The 22,315-nt window shown below is 45.4% G+C and overlaps 1 pseudogene; it reads left to right on the top strand.

Annotated features, from left to right (window-relative positions):
- Positions 1–18,689: 18,689 nt before the first annotated feature.
- LOC101516274 (kelch-like ECH-associated protein 1) lies at positions 18,690–20,384 on the top strand (annotated as a pseudogene).
- Positions 20,385–22,315: the final 1,931 nt, after the last annotated feature.

The raw sequence follows: 22,315 nt of genomic DNA, 5'->3' as shown, positions 1-22,315 counted from the left end.
ATAGATATCTACCACGCACCCTAGTCTGACTGGATCATCGCATCTTGGATACATGTACTAAATAACTACCTCATACATGTGTACAATTAAAATAATATAAAATATTTTCAAGTTCTTAGAAGGGCTCTGCACGGTAGTGTAGCAAGCTAATTCCCTGCCTGTGGACTTCAGTTAGTGTCCCAGCTGCTCCACTCCCGATCCAGCTCCCTGCTTGTGACCTGGGAAAGCAGTAGGCGATGGCCCAAAGCCTTGAGTTCCAGAACCCACTTGGGAGACCTGGAAGAAGCTCCTGGCTCCTGGCTTCAGACCTGCCCAGCTCCAGACATTGTGGCCATTTGGGCAATGAATTAACAGGTAGAAGACCTCTCTGTCTCTCCTCTGTAAAAATCTGCCTTTCTTATAAAAAGAAATATTTTTAAAAATTAAATATCTAAATAAAAAGATTTTAATAAGTAAAATTATTTTTAAGAATAAATAAAAATAATTTTTGTGTGTTTCCCATCACATTGATTTTCTTTTGTTTTCTCTTTTTATTGTTTTTTTGATAGATTAGTCAGTGCTGGAATCTCCCTTCCCCCTCCCCGGAGTTCCCTCCCCTCCCCTCTGTTCTCCCTTCCAGCCTCACAATGGCGGTCTTTCGTGAATTTTTCCAAGTCCATCATGCTGCCGCTGGAGTGTCTCCCAACCATGCAGGAGACTGTCAGTCATTTGTTGTGGGTTCATTCTTGCATCCTAGGGCCCTTAAGTCGGTATAATGAGGACTAGATCTTTGTTATTTATGAGTAGTACCAACAACAGTGATAAAAGGGACATTGACCATCTCAGGTAATTATAAACAATGAATCTCGAAGGATGGTTGATTAATGAATTTCATCACAAGATCTCATTACAAAAGGTACAGGTAAATAGGAATAGACACAAAGCAAGATTCACATGTAATATCCCTAGATCTGACATCATATCATCTTAGAGCAAACGTGATATCCGACCATTTGAGATTGGTTCATTTCCCTTAGTGTAACGATCTCTTGTTTGGCCCATTTGTCCACAAAGAATTGTATTTCATATTTTAAATAGCCAAGTAGTATTCCATAGTGTAGATGAACCAGCTTCTTTATCCAGGCCACTGTTCATGGGCATTTAGGTTGTTTCCGTGTTTTTGCGATTGTTGACTGTGCTGCAATGAACACTGGGGTGCATAAGTCTTCTGGATACATTCCTAGGAGTGCTATTGCTGGGTCATATGGTAGGTGGATTTTTAATTGCCTAAGTGTTCTCCATACTGACCTGTCTCTCCTCTTTCTGTAAAAATCTGACTTTCACATAAAAATAAATCTTTTTCAACAATTAAATAAATATTTTTAAGAATCAATATAAATAATTTCTTTAAAAGTTAGTAGATGTCTCCAGCATAGAATGTGTGGTTTGGTGCAATCCCTAAGCAGAGGCTATGGGCCCTCTGTTGTAGTTGTAATCAGTACTACTCTATTGGGGCCATCTGTTTTGGGAAGTTCATTAGGACAGTGAAGAAATCATCTTCCAGCCTTTTAATCACCTGAAAGTCCATCTACTTTTGCACACGTAAAAATTGTGAATTTCTTTCCAGTCTTCCTGTGTTTTGTCTTGTACCATTCACATGCCCTCACCTGTTTAATACGGGTCTGAGGACCTCTCAGATATCAGAAAACACAAGCTATGTGAGTTGGCTGAAAATCAACTGCTTCAGGCAGAGCTTTGCAACAGAAAGCTCTAATACAAAGGTCAGGTACCTCGCAGAACATTCTGAAACTACCCACAAGGCTTCCTTTGGTAAGCACTGTTTTCTTCATTGCTTAATTATTTAAGTACATACAAAATTTCAGAAACAAAACACACCCACTCCTGCCTAAGAAGGCAGCTGTTCTCGGGAGCACCCGCCGAGGGCTTAACATCTTGTTCTAACAGTGACACAGTGATGGGGTAGGGTTAGGCTAAGGGAGGAGATTCCGGAAGAGATACTTTCACGGGGCTTGGACCCCCATGGGATTAAGGAGCAGCCTTCTCTAGACACAGACAGCAAGGGAACCTGCCTATCTAAAGTTATACACAGTGATGTGGAAAAAGCAAACATCTGGCACCCATGCACATTGCAAGTAAACAAACTACTCATGTGACCAGAAACTCTAGAACAATTGACTTTAAAATCTAATCCTGTAAGTCCTGCAATAAATAAAACATTCACATTTGCAGATATCATAGTAAATCCAAACAAGATGAAAGAATTTTTTAAACAGTTTTTCCAAAGTTTTACTTATTCTTATTTGAAAGGCAAAGAAACAAAGCCAGAGAACTCCCCAAGTGTGTGCAACAGCCAAACAGGGCCGGTGCCCAAGCCAGCACCCTGAACTTCCTCTAGCTCTCCCAGCTGGGTGGCAGGGACTCAGCAGAGAGGACCACAGGAGCTGCAGAGCCAGTTGCTAGTGAAGCCAAACACTCCACATGCCTCCGATGAAAAACTTGCCCCCAAAGCATATACTGCCTGAGCACAGTGGCCAACAACTTCTGTGGCCCAAACGCCAGGCCAAATGCCACGTGCTCCAGTCACCATGGCTACCCCAAATGGGAAATTTTAATGAATAAAATATTTTTAAAAGCAGTTTATTTTATTTTTATTGGAAAGTCAGACATACAGAGAAGAGAGACAGAGAGAAAGAGCTTCCATTCAATGATTCACTCCTCAAGCAGCTGTAATGGCTGGAGTTGCGCCGATCTGAAGCCAGACGCCAGGAGCCTCTTCCAGCTCTCCCACATGGGTGCACGGTCCCAAGGCTTTGGGCCGTCCTTGACTGCTTTCCCAGACTACAAGTAGGGAGCTGGATGGGAAGTGGAGCAGCCAGGACACGAACTGGCGGCCATATGGGATCCTGGTGCATGCAAGGCAAGAACTTTAGCCATTAGGCTACCATGCTGGGTGCCTGAATGAAATATTTTATAAGTGTTATAAACTACAAGTATTTTATAATCTATACAGTTATACTACGTAACTTATAAAACATAACTTTATAACACATATTTATAATATAATTTATAATCTGTATCATATAAGGATGATTTATAGTATATGAATCATATAAATGTTTATTATAAATATAATTATAGACAAGTATCATTTATATACTATATATATCATATGCAATTTCTATATTACATTGATATGAATAAAATATATAGCACATAATTATATTGCAATATAAATTATAGAATTCATATGAATACAATATATAGCATGTAATTATATTGTGATATAAATTATATAATTTATAATATAATGCATAACATGAATTTTTAAGCCAAATATAGATAATATTTATAGCCACATAACTCACATTATAAATTATATAATAGTTATGAATTGTATTTATTTTCACTTACAGATGTGCTTATTTATCTTGAAAGTCAGAGTCGCAGAGATAGAGGGAGGACAGAGGCAGGTGTTCTATGTGCTGGCTCGCTCCACAAGCGACCGCAACGGCCAGGGCCAACCCAGGCAAAGCCAGGAACCCAGACCTTCATCTGGGTCTTTCACGTGGGTCACAGCAGCCTAACTGGTTGGGCCATTTTCTGCTGCTTTTCCCGGGCCACCAGCAGGGAGCTGGATCGGAAGTGGAACTACTGTTCCACTCAAACCCAAACCCACAGCTGCATGGGATGCCACCATTACTGGCTACACCACAATGCAGGTCTCTACATTTATATTATAAAGATGCATCAATCGATATCATAAATTCATATTATACAAGTATTCAAATGTATAATATAGAATGTATAAAAATATTAAGAATAAGTGTGAAATTAGGACTTTTCTGGATAAAATTTAAACTGTTTTGTTTTTTGCCCAAGAAACTCACTATAAAATGTTTTAAGGAAATAATTTTAAGCAAAGGAAAGCTTGAAATAGGGAAAGCAATTAGTAAGCATAACTATCAAATATTGACTTTACAAAACAACAATGTCTGAAGACAAACACACAGACACATAAAAGCAGATGGAAACAGCATGTAGCCTGAAGGGGCTGCTATATGACGGAGAAGGACATTGTTTCAGAGCCTTCTCTCGCTCCTTCCTGTGCCTTAAATAATAGGAGTAGGTTTAGGATTTTGCCTTCTAAGGCTGACGCAAGGCCACTGGAGAACCCTGACTCAGGGGACATGATTGCAGAGCGTCTGCATTCTTATGGACGCTCGTGTGAGTGACGGGAAGCAGCAACTCAATGCAAAGTCCAGGCCAGCAGTGGGAGAGGGCCGCTCGGCCTGGGGCCAGGAGAGGCACCATCAGTGTGATGTGGTTTAGCATCTGGAGGATTTGCTTGCTGAAAGGATGAAGGATGATCACAGAAACCTGGAACTCAACTACTGGCCAGCAAGGAGCCCTGCGAGGGAGCAATCAAGAGCTGTCCAGCTCTGTCCCAGGGAGATGAGGATGAGCCTGAAGACACCGAACACCGTGTAACAGCAGAGTGGGAGACACTGACACCAAGATGCAAAGTTACTTAGAACTGCGATTTTAATGATGTGATCCACAATAACCACAAAATAAAAAGTGCGTTCAGGGAAATAGGTGGGAATGAAAGGGGACATAATCATTGCAATGAGATCCTGGTCTCCACACATGACCCCACATTGTCTGTTACAATGTTCCTTTTCCTTTTGAAAGAGTTACTTATTTACTTGAAAGAGTTACAGAGAGAGAAAGAGAGAGATCTGTTGCTTCACTCCCTGAGTGTCAGCTATGGTCAGGGCTGAGTCAGTTGAAACCAGGAGCCAGGAGCTTCTTCTGTATCTTTCAAACAGGTGCAGAGTCCCAGGGCTTTGGACCATCCTCCACCGCTTTCCCAGGTCACAAGCAGAGACCTGGATGGGCAGTGGAGCAGTTGGGATTCAAAGTGCTGCCCACAGGGAATGCTGGCACTGCATGCAGTGACTTTACCCACTATGTCACAGGACTGCCCCTCCCCCAATATTCCTAATTAGAAATTAGTAACAGGAGTGAATATTAGGCCTGATTGTTAAGTCATTTGTTGGGTTGCCCACAGTTCCTATCAGCATGCCTGGGCTCAGATCCTGGTTCGACTTCCAGTTCCAGCTCCCTGCTAATGCATGCTCTAGGGGAGGTGGCTGATGGTTCAAGGAGGTGGCTCCAATGAGCTTCCAGCTTCCAGCTACTACCTGGCCCAACTCTGGACGTTGTGGGCAGTTGGGGAGGAAATTGATGGTTAGGAGCTTTCTCTCTCTCTCTCTCTCTGCCTCTCAATTAAAACCAATAAAACATTTTAAAAAGTCAGTAATGAAAAGAAATAGTAATTTTCCCTGAAAAAATGAACAACGCTAGTTTAAAAAATAAAGTGACAAATGTAAGATACAATCAGTGACAAATGTAAGATACAATCAAGATGGATACTTGAAACTGTAGAACTAAACGACAGGGAATATGTGAGTACCACTTACCGAAATTTGTGAAAATACATCAAGGTGTTACTTAGTGATAAAACTTCCTGTCTGAAGAATGAACATTTTAGCTCAAAGGGTTAGGAAATGCTTGACAGAGAAACTCTATGGGGTGAAAGGAGGGTCACCTTTACAGAGATGAACAAGCTAGAATACACACACACACACACACACGCACACACACATGCACACACACACACACGCACACACACAGTAGGGGTTTTGCTGCTGTTATTGCTTGCATTTCTCTCTCTCTCTTTTCACTGGTAAAACACCGGCAAGTGGGTTGGTGCCTTCCGGGAGGGAACAGGTAGAATGTGTCCTGTGTGGACAACGGACTGATACCGCTGTGTCACGTGACTGAACAGCAACCACGTGCGTCCTTGCTGAGAAATGAAAAACACAAGTGCACTTATCATGCCAAACATAAAAAATTTCAAATGCACCCGAGGGTCATGTTTACTCGTGTGATGACGCAGCCACTTCCCAAGAGCTGAAGTCTGCCTGGGAGGCAGTTTGACACTTGGGAAGCAGAGTGGGTGGCACACAGGAAAAGACATTATCTGTTCTGTTTCTACAAGTACAGCAAAGAAGCAACTTTAATGTAAGGCTGAATCTTTTTTTTTAATTGTTTATTTTTATTGTGAAGGCAGATTTACAGAGAGAAGGAGATTTATATAGAGAAAAATATTCCATCCATTGGTTCATTCCCCAAGTGGCCACAGTGGGAGGAGCGGAGCTGATCCGCAGCTAGAATCCAGGAGTTTTTTTCTGGGTCTCCCACGTGGGCGCAGGATCCCCAGGCTTTGTGCCACCGTCCACTGCTTTCCCAGCCCACACATAGGGAGTGGAATGGGAAGTAGAGTAGCTGGGATACGAACTGGAACCCCTACGGATGCTGCACTTGGAAGTGGAGGATTAGCTAGCTGAGTCACTGAGCCAGGCCCACGTCTGAATCTAAGTACGTACATTTTGTTTTATATTTTCTGAAGTATTTGAGAGTTTAAGGATAATTTCTAAAACGATCAAAAAATTGTTTCTGCTAGGAGCATCCCTGAAATGTTCATTCTGCTTTTAAAAACATTTACTCATCAGAAAGGCAGAGGGAAAAAGAAAGACTTTCGTTTGCTGGTTCACTCCCCAGATGGCTGCCGTGGCCCTGGTGGGGCTCAGGCCAGAAGCTAACACCTGCATCTGGCTCACCCACCTCAGCACCGGAATCCTCACTGCTGCCTCTGATCACTGCATTGTACAGCTGGTATCGGGAATGGAGCAGGCCTCAAACCTGGTGTTCCGCTGTGTGTCATGGGCATCTTCACTGCCAGGCCAAATGCCCACCCCAGAAACTTTTCTGCAGCACCACAAAGTTCAAAGTCAGTTGGCTTCCATCTTCAGCAAGTGATTCATGAGTCGGCTAGCACTTGACACTACTCCCAATTTGGTTTGCCTGACCCTTCTTAGGAGCATATTGCTGTAGAAAGAATATTGGCCAGCTCAGCAATGATCACAACTAAAAGAACCATCTTACTCCAGGATTATACCTCAGTCAAGATGTCTGCATCAGGGCTCGGCGCGGTAGCCTAGTGGCTAAGGTCGTCACCTAGCACACTCAGGGTTCCATATGGGTGCCAGTTCGTGTCCCAGCTGCTCCACTTCCCTTTCAGCTCCCTGCTTGTGACCTGGGAAGGCAGCAGAGAATGGCCCAACACCTTGGGACCCATTAGGAGACCAGGAGGAGGCTTCTGACTCCTCACTTCGGATTGGCTCGGCTCTGTCATTGTGGCTACCTGGGGAGTGAAGCAGCAGATGGAAGATCTCTGTCCCTCCTCAACTCTGTAAAAATCTGATTTTCCAATAAGAATAAATAATCTTAAAAAAAAAAAAAGACGTTTGCACCAGGGGCTGATGTGGGGGACAGCGGTTTTAAGCATCTGCCTGTAACACTGACTATCCTATATGGGCACCGGTTCACATCCCAGCTGCTGGTCCAGCTTCCTGCTGATGTACCCAGGCAAGCAGAGGAATGAGGCCTGAGTGCTTGGGCTCCTGCTGCCATGTGGAAGGCTAAGATGGAGTTCTGGGCTCCTGGCTTAGACTGGTTCAGTCCTAGCTGTTACATTCTTTTGGGGAATGAATCTGAAAATGAAAGATCACCGTGTCTCTCTGTAATTCTGCCTTTCAAATAATGAAACACACCTTTAAAATAATCCTAACAACACCTGTAGGAACTACAGTATCTGGTTTTCTTCCCTCCTGACTACATCACATCTTCCTGTTAATGCAGCCCAGCCAGCCGTGATGCCTCAGGAAGCAGGGTTCTTGCCTCCCATGGAGGAGACCCAGCCCAGCACCAGCTGTTGTAGGCATTCAAGGCAATGAGCGAGCAGAAGGGAGTTCTGTCCCACTGTTTCTCTCAAAATAGGTAAAGAAAGGATAGGTCTTCCGCTGGTAAGTCTTCAGGGTTAGGGTCAGCGCAGATTCAGTGTCGTACCTACGCACTCTCCTTTGAATTCACTGCTTGAGAAGAGGCTCTGTGAGCCTCCACAGAGCAACATGGTCCCACCGCACACAGCAGACACCACACAGCGCAGGGCACACGGAGCAGGGAGACTCTGGGTGTGGTTCTCATCACAGACCTCCAAATGATGTTTCCCAGCATGATCAAAAGAGGCAACCCCTGGCGCTGGGGCTGTGGTGTATTGGGTTAAGTTGCCACCTGTAGCGCTGGCATCCCATATGGGTGCTGGTTCGAGTCCCAGCTTCCAATTCAGTTCCCTGTTAATGGCCCGGGAAAGCAGCAAGATGTGGCCTAAGTGACTGACCTCCTATGTCTACATGGGAGACTCCGGAAAAGCTCCTGGCTCCCGGCTTTGGACCTGCCCAGCTCCAGTCATTGCAGCCACTTGGGGAGTAAGTCAGCAGATGGAAGATCTGTCCATCCTGCTCTCTGTAAGTCTTTCAAATAAATAAATAAATAAGGAGGTCTACCACATGCCTATTTCTGGAGTTGGAGGTATTTTGAGCGTGTTAATATACATAGTCATTTCTGGAACACAGAATCCATAACGCACCTGCCTTCTTGCCACACCCTTCCTGACCATGCAAATGCAGACATGCATCCTCTGAGCTGCTTTAACTGGGCCGCATGCTTCCTGCATCCCTGCAACCTGACAGAGCAACATTAGCGTGCAGGGACAGGAACAAGCAAGCAGATTGGATGGGCACACCCACAATGGGGAAAGTGTGGAGGTTGACAGGGAGAGAGCAGAGGTACGATCAGAGAGTCCACACCAACCCTGGCAGCTTCATGCTCGCGGCTCCTGGGACCGGCCATAGCTGGGCCTCCCAAGCCCAGCAGACACTGCAACTAGAGAATGTGTTCTCTTAAACAGCAAAAGAGGCACTGCAGATTTGCTATAGCTAGGAAGCTTGATGGGGATCTGGTCCGGCTACAGGAAAGAAGCAGGAGGAGTTTACTCAATGAGGGAGAGGTGATGACAGCAGCAGGGGTCAGAGACAGAGAGGCCAAGATAGAGGCCTGCAGGCTGCACTGCTGGCTTTGAAGATGGACACCGAGGGCCTCCAGAAGGATGCCTTGATCCAGGTCTCCTGGCCTCCCACCCGTCAAGGAGCCAACCTATGCTGATGTAAGCCACTGACTGTGGTGCAGGAATCCCCTTCATCTTGCTGTTGGTAGTCTCAGTTACCTGCAATCCACTGCAGTATACAGACACCCGATGGGACAGTCCAGATATTAAAAACCAGGTTTTTACTCAAGTGCCATTCTGAGCAGCAGGATGTAATCTTGTCCTGACCAGTACCCGGCAACTAGTACCCACCAGCTGGTGCTTACAGTTGTCTCAGTATCCAGCAGCTGGTTCTCACAGCTGTTGCAGCACTAACTGCTGTGGGCATTTAGGGAGTGAATCAATGAGTGGAAAACTCATTCTCTCTCATCTCTCTGCCTTTGAAATCAACAAACACATCTATAAAAGAAAAGGCTCAGGAAACATGCCTGTGTCAGCATGGCCAAAGGGCTTGGTTCAGGCCACCACGTCCGTTGCACTTGTGCACTTCATTTCCAGCATGGACCCCCATTATGGCTCCATAGTGACAAATTCTGAACTGCTTGTGTGGGGAGTGAGCCCTGGGTTGATATCTGTGTCGCGGCGGTGTCTACCTGTGCTATTTGTGAAGATAAACTTGAAGCCGAAAGAAAGGCTGGTACAATGCCAGCTATTGTAGTACAGGTAGTTGGGCCTGCATCCCACCTTGGAATGGTGGTTTAGGTTCCAGCAGCTCTGCTTCCAATTCGGCTTCCGGCTAATGTGCATTCAGGGCGGGCACGGATCATGGTTCAAGTGTATGGGTCTCTGCTGCCCATAAGGAAGGTTCCAGTCTCTTGGCTTCCACCTAACGCAGGCTGATCCCACAAATAAGCCTCAAGACAAGTGTCGAGTTATAGCGGGAAGAGACCATCAAAGCGGACATCTGGAAGTGTGAACGGAGGGGGAGTTTCAGAATACAACTCATGGTAAGTAATGAAACCATGAGGGGGGAGGGAGAGGGAGAACAAAGGTGGGGGAAAGCGGTGGGAGAGAGAGAGAGGGAGAGAACAAGGGAGAGAGGAAAGGAGTGATGGGGAGAAAGGAAGGGAGGGAGGAAGGGAGAGAGAGACGGAGGAGGAAGGAAGGAGGGGTGTGGTGGGAAGCAGATACATCCTACAGAGATTTCTGCTAAGGATAAAGTTATTCAAGTGCAAAGATGAAATGAAGGAAAGACAAACAGAAAAGTAGGGAGGGAGAGAAGGTTAAAGTGAAAAAGAGGTTATGCAGCAACAGTATTGCTTCAGTAAAATACCTTATTAAAGTTTTGAGTTCAAATATAAAACCAAGCCATCATGTCATTTTGATGGGAGGGGGAGGCATTTTAACTTTTTAAGTGCTTGTAAAGTTGTATCTCTTTAGTAAAATATCTTTAAGTTTACAATTCAAATATAAAACCAAACCATCATGTCATTTTGATGGTGGGAGACATTTGACAATTTTAGGTATTTGCAAGGTTTGTGGCTTGTAAAACCCATTCTGAAGGAATTACCAAATGATCTACTTCTTTTTTTTTTTTAAAGATTTATTCATTTTGTTACAGTCAGAAATACACAGAGGAGGAGAGACAGAGAGGAAGATCTTCCGTCCGATGATTCACTCCCCAAGTGAGGCGCAACGGGCCGGTGCACGCCGATCCGAAGCCGGGAACCTGCAACCTCTTCCAGGTCTCCCACGCGGGTGCAGGGTCCCAAAGCTTTGGGCCGTCCTCGACTGCTTTCCCAGGCCACAAGCAGGGAGCTGGATGGGAAGTGGAGCTGCCGGGATTAAAACCGGCGCCCATATGGGATCCCGGGGCTTTCAAGGTGAGGACTTTAGCCGCTAGGCCACGCCGCCGGGCCCGATCTTCTTCATTTTTTAAAACAAATGATGTGTTTCTCTCTCTCTCTCTCTCTCTCTCTCTCTCTCTCTCTCACACACACACACACACACACAAGGGGAGGGGGTAATCTTCCATCCATTGGTTTACTGTACAAATGGCATAATGGCTGAAGCCAGGAACCAGGAGCTTATTCCAGATTTCCATGTGAGTGGCAGGAGCCCAAGCACTTGGGCAGCTTTGTCGTTTTTCCCAGACCATTAACAGGAAGCTGGATCAGAAGTCGAGCAGCTGGAACATGAACTGGCAGCTGTATGGGATGTGAGAATTGTCGGCAGCAGATACCAGATATATCACAATGCCAGTCCTAATATACTTCATTTAAAAGCAAATAAGCTAAGTGTAGTGGCACAGTGTATTGAAAGCGCTACTTGGGGGACCTCCATCCAATACCACAGTGCCTGGTTTGAGTTACAGATACTCAGCACTTCCAAAGATTTCTTATTAATACATCTGGGAGGTACTGAATGAAAGCATAAGTACTTGGACTTCTGCCACCCATGTGGTGGACTGATGGCATTCCTCACTCCATGTTTCAGCTTGCCCAGCACTGACTGTTGTGGGCATTTGGGGAGTGAGTCAGTGGGTGGAAAACTCATTCTCTCCTATCTCTCCTCCTTCATCTCTCTGTCTTTCAAATAAATAAATCTTAACTAAAATAAAATAAAATAAGAGGCAGCAGATGTTTGGCCTACTGGTTAGATGTCTACCTCCCATTAGTACTGGAATACTTGGGTTCAATTCCCGGTCCCTGACTTCAACTTCCAGGCTGTGCAAACTTTGGGAGGCAGCGGCAGATGCTCAAATAATTGGGTTCCCGCCACCCATGTGGGAGACCTGGACTGAGTTCCCAGCTCCTGGCTACTGTCTTCCAGCACTAGCCCAGATGTTGAGGGCATCTCAGAAGTCAACTAGCCGACTGGGAGTGTGCTTGCTTCTTTTTCAAAGTAGTAATAATAGTAATAATGTTAAAAATAGAACCAAAAATGTTTGGGGAAAAGTCCTTAGTGAACTTAAAAAAATGGAAATAAATCAGAAAAAATGTATAATTCTTATTTGACAAGATTTAGAATAAAAATACAACTTAAGAAATAATTGCTCAGGGCCAGCAAAAGGCACAATGGGTTAGGCCACCACCTGTAATACCAGCATCCATTTGCACCTGTTTGGTCAGAAATGGCTGCTCTGCTTCTGATCCAAATCCAGGCTAATGTGTCTGGGAACGCAGAGGAAGATAGTCTGAGCCCTTGAATCCCTGCCACCCATTGGGGAGGACCAGATAGAGTTCCAGGCTCCTGGCTTCAGCCTGGCCCAGTCCCAGCCATCACAGCCAAATGGAGGTGAACTAGCAGATGTAATGAACCAGTGGGTAAAAGACCTTTCTCTGTCTCTCCCATGCATGCTGCAGTTTTGCCTTTAAAAAACAAACAAAAAACTTAAAATATTTTTCTGAGATACATATAACCTTGTCTAAAAACAATAAAATCTATAACTCCAACTTCATGTGCTGTTCATAAAGAAAATTTCATGTGTTAGGTAAAGACAACTGAAGTTTCCAAACCCTTGACTGCTCAGGTTATGAATGACAGGAAAGAGACAGATAGGGGACTAATATCCAGGATTTACAAAGAGCTTCAGAAACCCAGGGACAGTGAAACAAGCAAACAAACAAACAAACAACCCTGTGAAGAAATGGACTAAAGAAATGAGCAGACACTTCTCAAAAGAACAAATTCACACGGGTAATAGACATATGAAAAGGTGCTCAGGCTCCCTACCCATCATGGAAACACAAATGAAAACCACATTGAGATTCCAACTAACTCCAGTGAGGCTGTCCTACAATCAGAACTCGAAAAACGACACCTGCTGGCATGGATGTGGGGAAAAAAGTATCCTCCTTTACTGCTGGTGGGAGTGCAGGTTAGCACAATCACTATGGAAAGTGCTTGGAGAATTGCAAATAAACTTGCCATATGATCCACCTATCCCATTCCTAGGAATATATCCAAAAGAAATGAAGACTACATATGAGAAGGGGATCTGTAATCCTATGTTTACAGCAGCACAATCTACATTAGCAAAGAATAGCAAAGAAACAACCCAGATGCCCATCCAAAGAGAATTGGCTAAAGAAACTGTGGTACAGCTACTCCACGGAACATTACTCAGCCATTAAAAAGAACGAAATCATACCATTTGCAACTAGATGGTCCCAACTAGAGACCATTATTCTCAGTGAAATAAGCCAATCCCAAAAAGACAAATACCATATTTTCTTTCTGACATAAGGCAGCCTTCATTCAAACCCTTTCTGTATTGTTTCCGTTACATCCCATGTGTTTTGATGTTTTTGTTTTCATTTTCACTTCTTCCAAATAGTTTTCTTTTCTCTTGTCGAATTTATCATTGGATCATGGATCGCACAGTGGCATTATTTTACCCAGGAAGCTTTTGTATTTTCTTTTCTTCACCCATGCGTTGGCTATTCCAAGGTGCATTTTTCAACTCTATGGTGCTGTAAATTTTTTAACTTCATATCTATTGCTGAGTTTGTTTTGTGGCTTCTCATTTAAGGAAATGTATCAAGATGGCATAATAGACTATCATATTCAGGTGTGGAGATACAGTGCAGTACTCATCACTACTCCCAAATCAAAGATGGACTCCCAATGAAGCCGTTGGACATATCTAGGCAATAGTATGCTGGACTGTCTGACACTGCCTGGACCAGCAGCATCGGGGCACACTTAAACAACAGACTGATGGACTTAGGACTGCGTATGAAGTTGGGATATGGGAATTTGGTGGGGGTGGAGAAATCCTAGATCCTATGGAATTTTATCAGAAAATTCAAAATAAAAGGAAGAAAAAAGAAATCTATAAGGGTGCCAGTATGAAGATTGGTAATATGACCAATCACTTGCAGGCCACAAAAATACTGATGAGACAAAGAAGCATACTGCAGGGAAGAGGAAGATAAGAGAAGGGGGAAAAGAGCACCCAATAGGTTAAAAAGAAAAGTACATTGAATGGGTACCATAGACCCAACTAATAGGAACCATACTGAAGGTGTTTGTTATTGCAGTGAGAATAAATGGGTTAGCTCCAGCAAATGAAAGATGAAGGTTCTTGGATTGGCCCAAACACAGCAACAAAACTCAGCTATATGCTGATCACACAACACATACATAAGTAAAAGTTACACAAAATGGAAGATACTTAAGTATGAATGGATGTTAGCACTTGTACACAATCAGCGTCAGCCAAAACATAACCGAAGTAGAAAACACAAAGATGCAAACAGGAGACGTGCCTTGCTGTGGTAATAAGCAACATGGATGAACTGATAAGCATTGCCTCTGCAAGGCCAAAGTTCTGGCAGGGGAAATGAGGAGCCCTGGATGGGAGGAAACACCCGTGTGTGTGGGATTCAGCAGGTCCCACCTAAGCTGGTATGACGGACATGATGGTGGGGCATGGCAACACATTATATGCCCTCGGTGGGATTTTAGACAAAACAGCTTTACATAGGAAAGCAGAGTGTTTTTTAAATGAACATAGAATCTATAGAGTAAAATGCACAGATGTTACAGAGAAAATTCCATGAGTTTTGGAGATGGCTTACTGTGTTCCTAGCTGCCTAGCAATGACATAGATCCTCTGTCAGTCTGGAGCAGATCTGTGTACTTTTGTGTCTTTTCTAATGGCCAGGCTTTAACCAGGAAGGCTGGTACTTCTTATACCCTGTCTCAGAAATCTTTACCAACACTATTCGATTCTGCCACAGTTTCTTAGAAAGTTTAAAGGGTTAGCTTTTAAGCCAATAATCAGTCCAGGATTAATCTTAGTGTGTGTTACAAAGCAGTTATCAAGGTTTATGCTTTTTATTGCATATTCTCCAAGTTGTACTCCAGTGGAAAGATTTCTCATTTTCTCCAAGTTGCACTCCAATTATTTGTTGAAAGATTTCTCTTTACATTCAATTGTCCTGGAGCCTTTATATAAGAATCCAATTGAAGGTACATGACGGGGGACTTCAGAAAGTTCATGGAAGTTCAGGTTCTTGATGGTGCTTGGGACACCCCATCCCTGTGTCAGAGTGCTGGAGGTCAAGTTCCAGACTGCACAGGGTGGCAGGAACACTTGGCCATCAACGGGCATTCCCCAGGATGTATTAACAGAAAGCTGGATTGGAAGCCAGGCACTCTAAATGGAAGAAGGGCGTTCTAACCTATGGTTTAAACAGTTATGTCACAAGGCGCACCCCAAACTTAGATTCACTTTTTAAATGTTTATTTTATCTATTTGAAAGGCAGGGAGATACTCATTGGTTTGTTCTTCAAATGACCTTAGAGCTTAGGGGAAGGTCCAGACTATAGACTGGAACCAGGAACTCTACCCTGGCATCTCACAGCAGTGGCAGGGGCCCAAGCACTGACTCCATCTTTCACTACCCTCCCAAGTGCAGAAGCAGGAAGTTGGACTGGAAGGGAGCAGCTGGGTCTCAAACTGGCACTCTGATATGACAGTGCAAGCAACAGTTTATCCCAGTGCAACATAACACTGTCCTCTAAACTTGTATCTTTTAGAACTTTTAGAAGTACCGCAGCCTGCAAGCATGGCAGATACTTAGGGATAACAATGTATCAATGCAGCTTCACTGGTGGTGACAAAGTTATCACACTGGTGAGAGGCTGTGAGAATGGGTGGTGGCAGAGGATAAATGGGAACTGTATGTTTTCTTGCTCACGTTTAATGTAAAACGTCTCTTAAAAAAATATGTATTCTTTAAAAAAAAGCAGCCTTGAGATGAAAATTAAGGAAATAGAAATATCACGAATACAAATGTAGACTTTATCAATAAAGCCAAGATTTAAAAAGCAGCAACTGTGCTCAGGAATGCGAGCTGAAAAAAGGACTTTGCATATTCTACAAATGACTCTAGCATTAGAAACATATTTATATCAAGACTGTCTGTCATTCTCATCCAGAAATAGCGTCATTTAAGCAAAGGAAAGCAGAGAAAGAGGGACGATGCCAGATGCTGGTGAAAGGACAATGACAGGATTGTCTCGTAACGCAAAACATTTGCAGAAGGAAGCCCATTAGAAATAAACGTATTCGGAACACTGGAGTCAAAAACCATCGGACAATTTTGTTCCAAAAGTCTGGTTGAAAATGATGTGCAATTTTAGAAATTCTTTATTTTAACTGAGTGTTTCCAGAAAACAGTTCTCTCATCTCACAAAAAAGTGAGCATAACCTCTCCTTTCACTTCCTAAATGGTTATAAAAGAAAAAAAAAAGCCAACTCTTTTTCTTATCTTAGGCCCCAGGTTTAATGTCTTAGGATGGTGGCATCCTCACACATCTGTAACCTTCCCCTCCACCTTTCAAAGATAAAAGCATGCAGCAGCAAGCAAGCCTTTGGCCTCCTCCAAAACACTTCCAAGCTCCGGCTCAGGGCTGCGGGCTGACTTCCAACAGAGCATGCCATTCCAGAACAGAAAGGCCCAGGACTAAACAAACAAACAAACAAACAAACAAACAAGAAGGTGACTCCTGGATGAACTGTGCCCAAAAGCAAAGCACAGCAACAAAGTTACAGACCGGAGGAGGCCTAAGGCTTCCCTGGAGCTGGTCTTCCCACAAGATCCCTCCTCTACTGAAGGGCTGCTGCCACCTCCTGGACATCCCAAGGGGCTCCGGATTCTGGGCCGTGAAAAACACCACAACCTACTCACAGGTGCTTCTCATTGTTAAGCTGCGTGTCCTGATTTGTAATGTTCTTCTTTTGATAACTACAGCATATGACAGGAATACGACCCAATCTCCTTTTAAGTGATTGCTGCTTGGATTTGGATTTCTGTTCCCTGAATGCTGGCTGCGGAGTAGCAGCCTGGTGGGACAGGCTACGATTCCTCCCTGCCACATTTGCCGTCACCTTTACACTCTGCCGTAAAATCAAAAGTGGCCTTGACACTGTGTTCTGTGTGACATCCTAACATCAAAAGAGCTTTCCTGGTTTTGGTATTGATAGCGCTCAGGTTCCAAGTTCTAGCCAAGTCGTGTGATCCCAGCAAATAGAAACAAGGCAAGTTCAAGAGGTCAAGTGAGATAATGAATTCACTGCCAGCAAGTTTCAACACTGGATTGGGAGCAAGCCAATATCCTTTTCTGCAAAAAGTGTGATCTTGTGACGTGTGAATTTTCAATCATAAAAATGTATGAAATGGGGGCATGGCACAGTGTTAAGTCACTCCCTGGCTGCCCCACTTCCCAGCCAGCACTCTAAAAGCCCAGGAAAAGCAGTGGAAGATGACCCACGTGCTTGGTCCCCTACCATTCATAAGAGATACAGAAGGAGCCCCGGGCTGCAGGCTCTGGCCCGGCCAGCTCAGGCAGCCGTGCTCATCTAGGAAGGAGAGATTCTCTCTTTAACATAAATAAGTTAAAAATTGTTTTTGAAGTACAAAATGTTATTTTTACTGGAGATTGAAATTAGATGTGTACTAGTTGCATCTTAGTTGTTTGGAACGAGCTAAGCTTTGGCATTTCCGGCGCTTTGCCTCACCCACTGCTGCACCAAGTCCTCACCGCATTTTCACACGTGCAGCAAAGAAGCCATCAGCCCGGTTCAACTGCCTGTGATGCTACCCCTGCCTTGAGCTCTTTAGTTTCACACACACACACACACACACACACACACACACAAATCTTAGTAAGAAATTTGAATGCCTATGTTTGCGTTCTTTCAAACGTTGAAAGAGAAACACCTAAAAAGTCTGTTTTCAGTTTTACAACCAGGATGAGTCCATATAGAAATGTAAGCAAGCAGACACTTGGCACAGCAGTTCAAACCCTGCCTGGGATGCCAGATCAGAGTGCTCATTCAACTCTCTGCTCCTCATTCCAGCTCCTGCCAGGGTGCGCTCTGGGAGCAAGCAGGAGGTTCGGACTCTGCCACACAAGGAGGAGACCAGGGTTGGTTGAAAAGATGTTGATGTTGAAAGCATCTAAGGAGTGAGCCAGTGGATAGATGATCTCTCTCTATTTCTGCTTCTCTACCTTCAACATAAAAATTAAGACGTTCAAAACTGGCTTTGGTGTTGTGGTGCAGTGGATTAAGCTGCTACCTTATGTCAATATCTCCTATGAGAACCAGTTCAAATCCCCGCTGCTGCACTTCTGACCCAGTTCCCTGGGAAACAGTGGAAGATGATTCTAAGGCTTTCGCACCTGCCACCCACGGGGGAGACTGTGACTGAGTGGCTGACTCCTGCCTCCCACCTGCCCCAGCCACAGCCATTGTGGCCATTTGGGCATTGAATCAATCGACAGATAATCTCTCTTCCTGTCTCTCCTTCTCTGTAATTCTGCATTTCAAATAGCCTTAAAAATTTTGAAGAAACATCCAAAAAATGTTTCACCTTACATGCACATAATTAAACACACACAGAGCTGGAATTCAATTGATATTCATCATCATAATATTTATAATATATGCACATTATCTGCTTTCTTACATAAATATGAAAACATTTAAAACTTAAATAAAAACAAAATTCTTAGTATCACATTAAGCAAAATTCAAGGCCCAAACTTATTAAGGCAAAGAGGAAGGCCCGGCCAGTGTGCTGTGGAGGTGGAGCCTGAGCTTGACCGTGGCAGGGACCCCTGAGAGTCCGCCTCAGCATGCTCCCTTGTCGCTCAGAACCTCATGCAGCCAGAAGCCAAACTTAGTGGGGCTGAGCCCCACAGCTGATATGTCCCAGCAGCCGTCACACAGCACCTTAAGTAGGTGGGGGAAACGCTCATGTATGCCTCCACCGAGGGCAAGGCCAAGGTGACACGCACGCTGCAGGTCAAGTACAAAGACACACTGGCCACCCAGTTCATGGCCCACAAAGTGGTGCAGGCCGTATCCAGCCCTGCCTCAAAGCCATGTTCACCAACGGGCTGTGGGAGCAGGGCATGGAGGTGGCGTCTTTGAGGCATCCACCCACAGGTCATGGCAGGCCTCATCGAGGTCGCCTACATGGCATCCATCTGCATGGGCGACAAGTGCATGTTGTACATCATGAACGGCTCTGTCGTGTATCAAATTGACAGCATCATGCCAGCCTGCAGCAACTTCCTGGTGCAGCAGCTCAACCCCAGCAACACTGCACATCACCACCCTGGCTGAACAGATTGGCTGCACCGAGCTGCACCAGTGGGCCAGCAAGTACACCTATATGCACTTCGGTTGAGGAGGCCAAGCAAGAGGAGTTTTTCAACCTGTCCCACTAACAGTAACGCTCATCAGTTGGGATGACCTAAACGTGCGCTGCGAGTCCAAAGCGTTCCACGCCTTCATCAACTGGATCAAGTACGACTGAGCAGTCGCGCTTCTATGTGCAGGCTCGCTGAAGGCCGTGCACCTGCCACCTGCTCATGCCGCACTTTGTGCAGATGTCCTACGGTGGGGACTCGTGTTGCAAGAACTACCTGGTGAAGATCTTCCAGGAACTCAGCATGCACAAGCCCACACAGGTGAAGATCTGCCGAGCGCCCAAGGTGGGCTGGCTCATCTACAGGGCCAGTGGCTACTTCCGGCAGTCCCTCAGCTACCTGGAGGTCTACAACCCAGCAAGGCACGTGGCTGTGGCTGGCAGAACAGTAGGTGCGCAGGAGCGGCCTGGCTGGCTATGTGGGAGGCGGGCTGTTGTACGCCATGGGCCGCAGTAACAAGTCCCCCAGGGGCAACACTGACTCTGGCGCCCTAGACTGCTACAATCCCATGACCAACCAATGGTCGCCCTGAGCCTTGATGAGTATGATGAGCATGCTGAGCAACCGCATAGGAGGGTCCGCGTCATTAACCGGCAGGTCTACACGGTGGGCGGCTCCCACAGCTGTAGGAGCCCGAGCGTGACAAGTGGCACCTGGTGTCTGAATGATCATCCCCGTAAACAACATTCACAGCGGGGCATGCGTCTGTGTGTTGCACAACTCCATCTATGCTTGTAGGGGGCTATGACGGGCAGGACCAGCTCAACGGCCGAGCCCTGCAACATGGAGAGGGAGACCTGGAGCTTTGCAGCTCCCATGAAACGCCAGCGAAGCGCCCTGTGGGGGGTTCACTGTGCACCAAGGGAAAGCCTACATCCTAGAGGCTTTGACGGTCACACCTTCCTGGACAGCGTGGGGTGCCCGTGACCCAGACACATTTGCCTGGTGCAACGTGACCTGCATGATATCCGGCTGCAGCGGGTTGGGCATCAAGGTCACCATGTAACCCTGCTGGAAGTAGATGGACCAGCAGAACTATAGTGTTAAAGAGCTTGTTGTGTTCCAAAATGCCAAGGCGAAATGGCCTGTGCCAATAGGGAAGGCAGCACCCAACCATCACACCTCCCACTGGTTTAGGTGAGGGGCGAGTGTGTGATGGGCAGAGCCGGGGAGAGCTGCAATACTCATTGGTTCCAATGGAGGTCGGGACTCAGAATAGATCCAACCCAGGGGTTACAACCACCAGCTGATCGGAGTGATGGATGGTGGCGGGCACTGTGCTTACTAGTAGTACACGTAGGAGCCTGGACTGGGAACACCTCAGAGTTTCTTTGGGGATTCCCCTGAACAAAATGGAGGAATCAAAACATTACCCAAGAAAAGATGGAAGATGGAGTAGATCAATCAACCACCTCAGCTATATGATTCCAGCGGAAAACTGAACAAGGGGAAACTCTAAGATGGACTATATCAATCAGTGGACTCTGCACCAGCCTCATCGTACCTGGACTGTTGCTGATGATATGTTGGAGCTTCTAATTGATAGAGGTGATGCTCTGCTGGCTCTGCCTTCAAACCTGAGAGGGCCTCCCTAAGAGGCCGTTGAACTTGAACTGGACAAGTGGGATGCTGGACTCTGTATGGTGTGAGCTTTTAATTAGGGAATCTCAACGGAACTTGAGCTGTGGTTATGCATCATGGTGAGGGAATTCACCATGGGGGAAGGGTTTGGGGTGAAGAGGGGAGAATCCCAGTACCTATGAAATTGTGTCATGTAATACAATGTAATTAATGAATAATAAAAAAAAAAGAGCTTGTTGTGTTCATGGCATGGAAAAGGAAAAAAAGAGAGAAACCAGAAGGTCCCTTCCCATGGAGGGTATTGTTTTTACACACACACACACACACACATACGGGCAAGGTAGCAGGGAAGACATACCATGACTTCCAGGAAGGAGACTGTATCACCACACCAGAATACAGAGAGGATGGCCAGTCCCACATTCCCAACATTCCCTCAGCCTGTCCAGAAGGTGGCAGAGGAAAGGCCGGCTCCCCCGTCACTAGAGACTATATAAGCTTGGGTCCCTCCCCGACGCCAGCCTGCAATCAATCAGGTGTTCCGTGTCAGTCCCTTGGGAACTGGCCAAGTGAGGACCTCAGGGGGCCAGGGCCCCACCAAGGAGGCCTGGTCCCTGGGAACCGCCCTGCTTAGAGAAGCCCCAAGACTTGGATTTCTCTGCCCTGGGCAAGTTACTTTGTTGATAAGTAATCCTGTAACTTAACCTAGGATGCAAATAAAGAACAAACTAACTAGCAAAAAAAAAAAAAAGACAAGGAGGAAGAATTTTGGAATGATACAAGATACAGTGTACACGAAATGTTAGAGTATGTGAATGATTCATGTTTAACTCAATAACTTTGTATCTTATAATACACATCAAATCTTACATATGAGATATTTTTAAAAATCCAAATCCCAACCTTATTGGTCTTGTGACCTCTGAAAAGTTGTGCCATTCTTATTCATTACCCCTGTGAAGTAAAAACCATCACCTCCAGTCACTGAGTTACTGTGAGGCTTAATGATTGGTAGCAGTAGAAGCCAAGCACGGGACTCGGCACCGGCAAGCCGGCAAAGAGCAGGCGTTTCTCTTCTTTGTTAGTCTTGCTGTTTATCACGCCCACCTTGAGTACTTCCTACTCATCTTCCTCTCAAAGCTGTGGAAGCACTTGGGAAACCTTGGAGCCTTCCACCCAAGGTGGGGCAAGCTCAGATCACTGCAGCTTGGAACAGGAGCTGGGCTCCGAGGGACCAGCCCGCCAGAAGAGCTGCCCCTGACTGCAGCAGCCCTGGGCTACCTAGCTGTGACACTCAGATATAAGCCAAACAAACAGGCACATACAATCCAACTTTTAGCTAACCAAGAAAACTTTAATCCCCCAGAGATTTTTTTATATCCCATTTCTTACCATAACTGAATTGAAAAGTAGAAGTTGACAACAATAATGCCTAAAGGTGAATGTATAAGATTGCACAATCTGAAAGGAAGACACATTCTTTCAAAGTTC

Source organism: Ochotona princeps, chromosome 10, assembly GCF_030435755.1.
Source record: "Ochotona princeps isolate mOchPri1 chromosome 10, mOchPri1.hap1, whole genome shotgun sequence".
Classification (NCBI taxonomy): domain Eukaryota; kingdom Metazoa; phylum Chordata; class Mammalia; order Lagomorpha; family Ochotonidae; genus Ochotona; species Ochotona princeps.
Note: the sequence above shows the minus strand (reverse complement) of the source record. Positions and strands in the feature narration are given on the sequence as shown.